We start from the raw sequence: 8,380 nt of genomic DNA, 5'->3' as shown, positions 1-8,380 counted from the left end.
TCGGGTGGGTTGGGATGGGAGTAATAGACAGAAAACTGTACTTGAAAAATAATTAAATAAATTTTAAAAAAAGAAGTACTAATTGGTAGTTACACAATAGTCCCAGAGATGCAAATTACAACATAGGGGACATAGTCCATGATGTTGTAATAATTATCTATGGTGCTAGCTGAGCACTTGAATTATTTATTGTGTGGAGCACTTTGTAATCTATGTGAATGGCTATCCCCTGTGTTGTAAACTTGAAACTAGTACAAAATTGTGTTGAATATATATTGCAATCAAGGATAAAATAATAAACAAAAAAGAGACACTCGTTTTCTAAAGACTAAGCAAACTGACTACTCTCTCAGCTTAATCTGTGAACCAAGATAAAGTAGAAAATAAATGGTCTGATTGGAACTAGAAAAGCTTACAACACAATTTCTATTTTCTACTATACATCCCTAATTCCACAATTTACTTAAGTAGAAAGAGCACATGAGCCAATTTCATCATAGAAACACTCAAGTCAATTTTATCATAAAAATCAATTCTTAAAAATATCCTGAGAACTCAGTGCTTTCAAATTTAATATCCCAACATTAAATGAATTTTATCTGAAGTGCATGTTTTAATCCTTAAATCAACAACATAATTATTTCACTTGCACAAAGTTAAAAGCAATAACTTATGGACTATATATCAATTTGTAGTTGGGTAAACATAGTCCTGTTCTGAAGTCCCATATTGAAAACTATAATAAGCCTCTAAAAGATTCAATTTTAAAATCCAGTTAAAATGAACTGTTAAGTGATAACCATGGCACTTTCTTTCTTTATTGAAATTTATGACTTAGAAATTAATTTCATGTGTTCATTTTATTACCCTTTCACCAAACTGTCAAATTAATGCTATCCACAGGAAAAAGTGGCACAGTTGTTCTGCTGAGTGACTTTGTCCTATATCAAATAGTCCTGAAAGTAAGTTTCAAAGGGGCATCTTCTCATTTAACATAGTAGTCCCAATGTGTGTTATGTGGGAATCAAAAGGGTTTAAAGGGTAAAGATGATAGTGGTATGGTGGTAAATGTTTAACTGACTTTCAAGAGAAAAAAATAAGGGGAGAAGGGCTTATTTATAACATTATATAATTCCTCCTGTTCAAATCATCTGAATTTTTTATTTCAATGTACCAAATTACATCAAGCAGCTCAAAACTTCATAAAAATTTAAAATTCTGTGCTCAGGAGCCAGGAAACATGGCTCTATCACACCCTTGGAAAAGTGCTTTTCTGGTTGTTTTTTGAGGTAGATCAGGATCACAATAGTAGAAAAGTGGAATGTGTGAGTAACAGGGATGGGAAAGGGCAGTCCAGGCAGTTGTTTGGGGAGCTGGCATGTGGCAAAGACTAGTCCTCAGCATAGTATAGGGTAATACAACCATTAGTCAGCATACCGGTTGACAAGACAATGGTAACATGAGGCAGGATTTTACAGCACTGTGAGTTCCAAGGTGATAACCATAATATTATTATTGACACTCAGTGAATCTTATGTACTAGGCAAGCACTGTGGTCACGGCCTGCCACCCAGCTTGGTCGCCATCTGTATGCTCAATTTTCAGAAAACCAAATGTAGTCACAGGCTGATTGTAACCTCCTGAAAATCAGGCTGTTGTTAACTGGTAGAGCTGGAATTCAAACATAGGGAGTCAAACACAAGAGTCTTCACTCTAAACACTTACATAATTGTGAATAATATAGTAGAGATATTTTAACTTTCTTGTATAAACATGAGAATAACTATTGAAAACTCCATGTCAAAGCTAGAGACAAGGGATGTAGTAGTAAAGTGACTGTTTTATCAGTCCAGTTGTTAATTAGTAAGATTTGAATGATGGTGATGATGGAGGCAATAACATTGACACAGAACAGGCAACTCCATTGTGTCTGGGCTCATCACCAAATTCCTCCTCTTCCTTCCTTTTTATTGCAAAAGCATATTAATTGTTTTTAAAATTATATAAATTTAAGTAACAAAAATAATCACTCCAATCCCATGATCTTACATATTTGGTATATTCCTTTTTTACATTTTAATTTTGTCCACATGTATCCATCCTTGGATACATTAGCACTTTCACACCGAAAAAATCACTTTCTAAACAATTTAAACATGTGGTAATTTTGGGGGGTCCAATTCTACATACACTTTGGTCATACTATTTTAATTGTGGGAAAATATTACATGAATATACACATCTATTAACTATTTTGACAATAATGGTCTTTTTGTATCATATTTACTAATATAAATCATCAATAAAGATATTTATGTATACATGCATATATATACCTTTTGGGTTATTAATAATTTCTACAGGAAAATATTTTTTCTAGGATAAATTATAATGTCCAACACATGAATATTTAACTTCCCTAGTGTTTACCTCATTAGTAAGTAGTGACATGCATATTCAAACAGTGAGGCATATATTTTCACCAAACAAATAATGAGTATTTTTTTAAGGAGCAATAACCAATAATGGTAAATATGGAGTCAAATGAGCACCCTCGTACATTCTGATTTGTTTGGAATTTGCACAACCTTAGCAAAACGTAGGAAGCAACATAATTTAGCAAGCAATTTAGCCAAGAGTTGTAAACAATTTCCTCAGATGTGATTAAAGATCAAACATGCTCAATGTATTTTCCACAATAGAAATGTGTCCCAAGGAAATGTTCAGGAATGTTTTAAAATATACCTAGAGTGATGGTTATTGCAGTAGTTTGGATAAAAGTGACAAATTAGAAAATATATAAATGTCTATCATTGAGATTAATTATACTATGTCCTTAGGATAAAATTTTAGACATATTAAAATTATGCTGTGGAAAATAAATTAATAACATGGGACAAATTTAAAAACACATTATTTCTAATTAAAACTTCATGCGACCAACTATTAGGCACTGCATTAAACCAATTATAAAACTAGTTTTCACATGATCTCCAAATAATGCCTTAGCATTGTACAACTGTTTGTTACTGTTTCCTTCTGTTAAAAGGTATTTTGTGATCTTTGCTGTTTTTGAGTTTTTCTGTAACTTCCCTACTTATATCAGGCAAATGTATGGCTTTTTAGTAAGAAAAAATATTCTGATGGGCCAAACTCTCAATTAAAAGTACAATGAATATTTTCATGTCATTTATATAGAACCAATTTGTTTTCAAAGAACCACACTGATTTCCAATAACAAAATTGCTCCTTGCGCTTGCTTGAGTTTAAATTTATTGATGTATTGTTGCTCAGTCTTTTATTTTTAGTGTTCCTGTGCCATTTAGTTTTATACGTGTTTTGTAAATGTAGCATTGCTTGGGATTTTGTTTTGAATCTGCTCCAGCAGACTTTGGTTTTTAAGAGGGCAATTTAAAGCCTTTAATGCTTGCGAAAGATTTATTATATCTGTTCCTGCATCTGACAGCTTTCCTTTAATTTTTTTACTGCCTTTCTCATCTCCTGTCCCTTCCTTTTCTCCCCCTATACTCCTCTTCCCCTCTTCCCCTCTCATTTTCTTTCACATTTGCTATTCAGGTTTCTCACTAACCTACAGGGATGGTTAATAATAAAAAGTTGATTATTAAATACAATATTAAATAAGAATATTATAAGAATCAGCTCTGTGTTTTGCTTACTCACAGCTATACATCTACTTTTGCTCACACTTCTATATATTCCTTGAAAGGCAAAGACTCAATCGTCTATCTTTGCACCAAATACAAATTAACAAACAAACAAATGAATCAACAGATCAATGCTCTAGTAATTCAAATACTTAATTGTCAAGTCTGTCACACAGTGGGAATCATCTTAAATTTTATTCACATTAAACCAACTCATTTTGATATAAGTTAAATTCTAATTTAAGAAATATAGAAATCAAATGTGGAGCTTTTATTAAATATTATTCTTTTACTTTCTCCCTAGATACAATACTAAAGTTTTGATCAAAAACTTTATTTCATTTTTGAAAAAATATTATGCTATCTTATATTATTACTTTTTTGAAACAAGAAATAATTGTATTCCTCAATATCAATTTTTTGTTTAGTAATATATTTGCTTATATCAATAACTGCATTAGGCTTAACCTAACAGGTTTTTTTGCCATGCCATTCAAATTCAAATTTCTCTCTCTCTCTCCCTTTCTTTTTTAACATGGCAGTGGTTTTCTCTATGTTTCTGATACATCTGCCTGTTTAATTTTGCAGGAAAGAAAGGTACTTAGCTAGCATGTGCTTTGGGACCATAAATCTGATCTTCTCAGGGAAATGGCTCTCTGGATTTTAACTTTTTGATGCCACATGTTATGTGACTCACAAATCATTGCCTTATATCAGTTATTGAAGAGGAGGATAAAACACAAAGCCGTGATGATTTTAACTCTTCTGATACAGTTCTAGTCAGAAAGAAATTCTGGGGAAGCTGATGACGTAAGACTAGGTTCCCATTCCTCACTCAATTTGTCCTCAAAGTACACCTCAGATGGATGGAAACAAAGATTGAGAACTGACTTATAAGAACAAGAAAACAAGGTAAGTTTTGGCCTAATTTAATGATTGCAATGCTTGGTGTACCAAGCTATTTACATTAATTTCTCTTGTGAAGACCTAAGTCCAGGTGCCTATGTAAGTAGCTTTTTAGGTTGTGGTTAGTTGTCTATATATTCATTTACATAAGGAGTCTGGTGATAGTTAATTGGGGCTAAACCATTTTATACATGCGTGTGAGGTGGGTACCTCTGAAATGATGCAGCCATTGTTAATACAAGAACAGTCTATGCAACATCGATATAATCTTGGCAGCCAAGGAGAGTGGACTGGAATGCACATGTGTGAACAATGATGACTTCACGGTACTAGTCAGTGGGGGTGGTAGAGGTTTTTGAGTGAGCATGTGCACTGTGTGGCCATCACATTCAAAATGACTGAGTGTGTAGGTAAATGGATCTGCATGAAGTCTTGTGTTAAGCTTGAACATTCCTCTGTGGAAACTGTTCAGATGATTCAGAAGGCTTTTGCAGATGATGCAATGAGTGCAGCACAAATTAAAGTGTGGCACAAATGCTTCAAAGATGATCAAGAATCTGTTGAAAGTGATCCATCTTCTGGAAGGACTGCAACAAGCAGAACACCTGAGAATGTTGAACGTGTATAGGCTGCAATCAATAAAGGTTGGTAACTTTCAGTGTGAGAACTAGATACTGATATGGGGATTCCAAAAACTACTGTGTCCAAGCTTTTGACACAGGATCTTGGCATGAAATGTGTCACGGCAAAATTTGCTCTGCACCTTCTGCTACTAGAGCAAAAGGAATATAATGCTGCAGTTAGGAGAACTGTGTGAGGTCCCAGCATACCTACTTTGAAGGGGACAGAGGTGTCATTGTCCTATGTACAATGTTGCTTGTATCTGGTATCTTCTTCAATAAATAGTTCTATTTTTCATATTGTATGGCTGAATACCTTCTGGACAGATCTGTGTGTGTAGTTTCTAGGATTGTAGATACAGTAAAATTTCTATCATTAGATACTATTTTACTTTGGAAAATAAATTTGAATGTTTAGTAAGAGTAAATGATATATAACAATGTGGACTATTATGTAGTGGGTTTTTCTCTCTACACATACATGCACACACACCAAGATATTTTTTGAAATGTACATTGAATTACAATTTACATGTCTTGAATTCATTAAATAAATGCATATAAGAATTGCCATGCCTCATCTTTCCCTAGATATTATATAGATATATATGTGTGTATATATACACACATATATATGTATATATGATAAGAGAATTCACTTGTTTTGTTTTCTTATACTTATGATATTTTTCTTTAATGCTTGAATTGGTTGGTATTGACTCTCTATCTGTATTACATTTCTTTGCATTTTATATGTAAAATAGAAGCAACTAGGAGGAGCTACAGCTCCATGGTATTGACTATATTGTAATCTGTACTTGAAGAACGTCAATTATGAAAAATAACTTACAGAAAACAATATACACATATGTGTATATATGTACTTTATATACCTAGTTATTTCTCTAAGTTTTATATATATGTATATATATATATAATTTAAGTTACTAGGCATAATTTTATCACCTTCCAATATCTTACCAATAATGTGTTCTGTTCATAACAAATGTTTTGCCATTATTCTTGATGATAACACCTTGTAATTAAAAATATTTTGCTGTGCTTTCTAGATCTTCCCTTATTTCAGCTGTATTGATCCAATGCAACTATGTTGAATTAATTTTTCTTGAGTAGTTCACTATGAATACAATAAAAACCCATTATTTCCTTTTGAGAAGTTAGACTGGATACATAAATTTCATTAGTCATTAGGCAATTGCCAATCCTTCATACTTTTTTACAGACCCAATTGATTATATAATGTATATATTTTTAATTTTAGTATGGCAAAAATATTTAAAAAATTACCTCACTTGGCCTTTTAGATTTTTAGGCCCTGTGCCTTTAATACACTATACTATATATGAGAATGTTCATTTATAGTAAAAATAGTTTATTTAGTAAATGGTGTGGGGAAATTGGACAGATATGGGCAGAAAAATAAAACTAGACCACTTTCTTATACCACACACAAAAATAAAATAAAAATGAATCAATCACTTAAATGTTAGACCAAAAACCATAAAAATCCTAGAAGAAAACATAGGAAGAGATTTTTCTACAAGCAAAATCTCAGACATTGCTTGTAGAAATCTTTTATTGGACATATCTCCCAAGGCAAGGGACACAAAAGAAAAAATAAACAAATAGAATTATATCAAATAAAAAGTTTTCACACAGCAAAGGAAGTCATCAATAAAATAAAAAGACAACTCAGAGTGGGAGAAAGTATTTGTCAATACTGCTGATAAGGAGTTAATAAAAAAATTATAAAGTACTTACAAAACTCAGCACCAAAAAAAAAACATTAAAAAAATGGGCAAAGGACCTGACTATATACTTCTCCAAAGTGGACATACAGAAGGCCAGTTGACATATGAAAAGATGCTCAATGTCACTACTCGTCAGAGAAATGAAAATTAAAAGCACAATGAGATACCATTTCACACCTGTCAGAACGCCCATCATCAACAAATCAACAAACACCAAGTACTGGCAAGGATGTGGACAATAGGAGAACCCACTTGCACTATTGGTGGGGATGTAGTCACTGTGGAAAGCACTATGGAGATACCTCAAAAAATTAAAAATGGATCTGCTTTTTGACCCAGTGATCCTACTTGTGGGAGTATATCCAAAGGAACCCAAAACACTAATTCAAAAGAACATAAGCACCCCTTTGTTCATAGCAACATACTTAAAATCACCAAGGTATGGAAGCAGCCCAAGTGTCCATGAATACATGTATGGGTAAAACAACTATGGAATATTTACACAATGAAATTCTACTTGGCTATATAAAAGAAGAAAATTTTACCCTTTATAACAGTATGGATGTACCTGGAGAATACTATGCTAAATGAAATAAGCCAGTTAAAGAAAGACAATATCACATGATTTAATTAATATGTTAAATGTAAATAAAACATTGAACTAATGAGCAAAACAGAGACAAACTCATAGATGGACAGCAGTTCACAGCCAGTGGTAGGGGAGGTTAGCAGTCTGAGGGACTAAACAAAAAGGAAAAAGGACTCCTGCACATGGACAATAGCATGGTGATTGCTGGGATGTGGGGAGTATAATGGGACTAAATGGTAATGGAAAAAATACCATAAAGATTAAATAAAAACATTTACAGTGTACATATACTGGTATTTAAAAATTACCAGTAATAAGTAACTTATTCAAAATTATTTTTTCTTAGAGGATTTGATTTACAATAGTTAGGAGTTTAGAGTATGTGGCTAATTCTTTTCTGATCTCACATATTAAGATCATTCTAAATAGTTGGAACTGCCCTGCCTGGTTTCAAAAGCAGTTGCCTCCTACGGCCAAGGCTTAGTAGAAAAGCCTTACAGAAATAAGCCATCAAGAAGACAAAATATCTCTCCTCTCTCATATTCCCCTGCTTGGCCTGGGAAGACGAGTGATTAGCCAATGATGGGTAAGATTCCTCAAGGGAGGAACAACCTAAGACAGGCACAGTCACAAGGGAACCATCAGGGAAAGACTTAGGGGACTATAGAAAATGGGTGATGGACCTTCACCCCTTGGCTTTGTTATAGCCTGAGTTTTCATTCCACTACAGAAAGTCTCCTGCTGTCTTGGCTACTTTGTTCCCCTGGCCTGACTCAAGCCTGAAAGAATGCTAGCTGAGGGGGGACACAATCTTATACTAATACAGGT

Source organism: Sturnira hondurensis, unplaced genomic scaffold, assembly GCF_014824575.4.
Source record: "Sturnira hondurensis isolate 20B ecotype Veracruz unplaced genomic scaffold, ASM1482457v3 Scaffold0022136, whole genome shotgun sequence".
Lineage (NCBI taxonomy): Eukaryota > Metazoa > Chordata > Mammalia > Chiroptera > Phyllostomidae > Sturnira > Sturnira hondurensis.
This window is presented reverse-complemented; position numbering follows the sequence as displayed.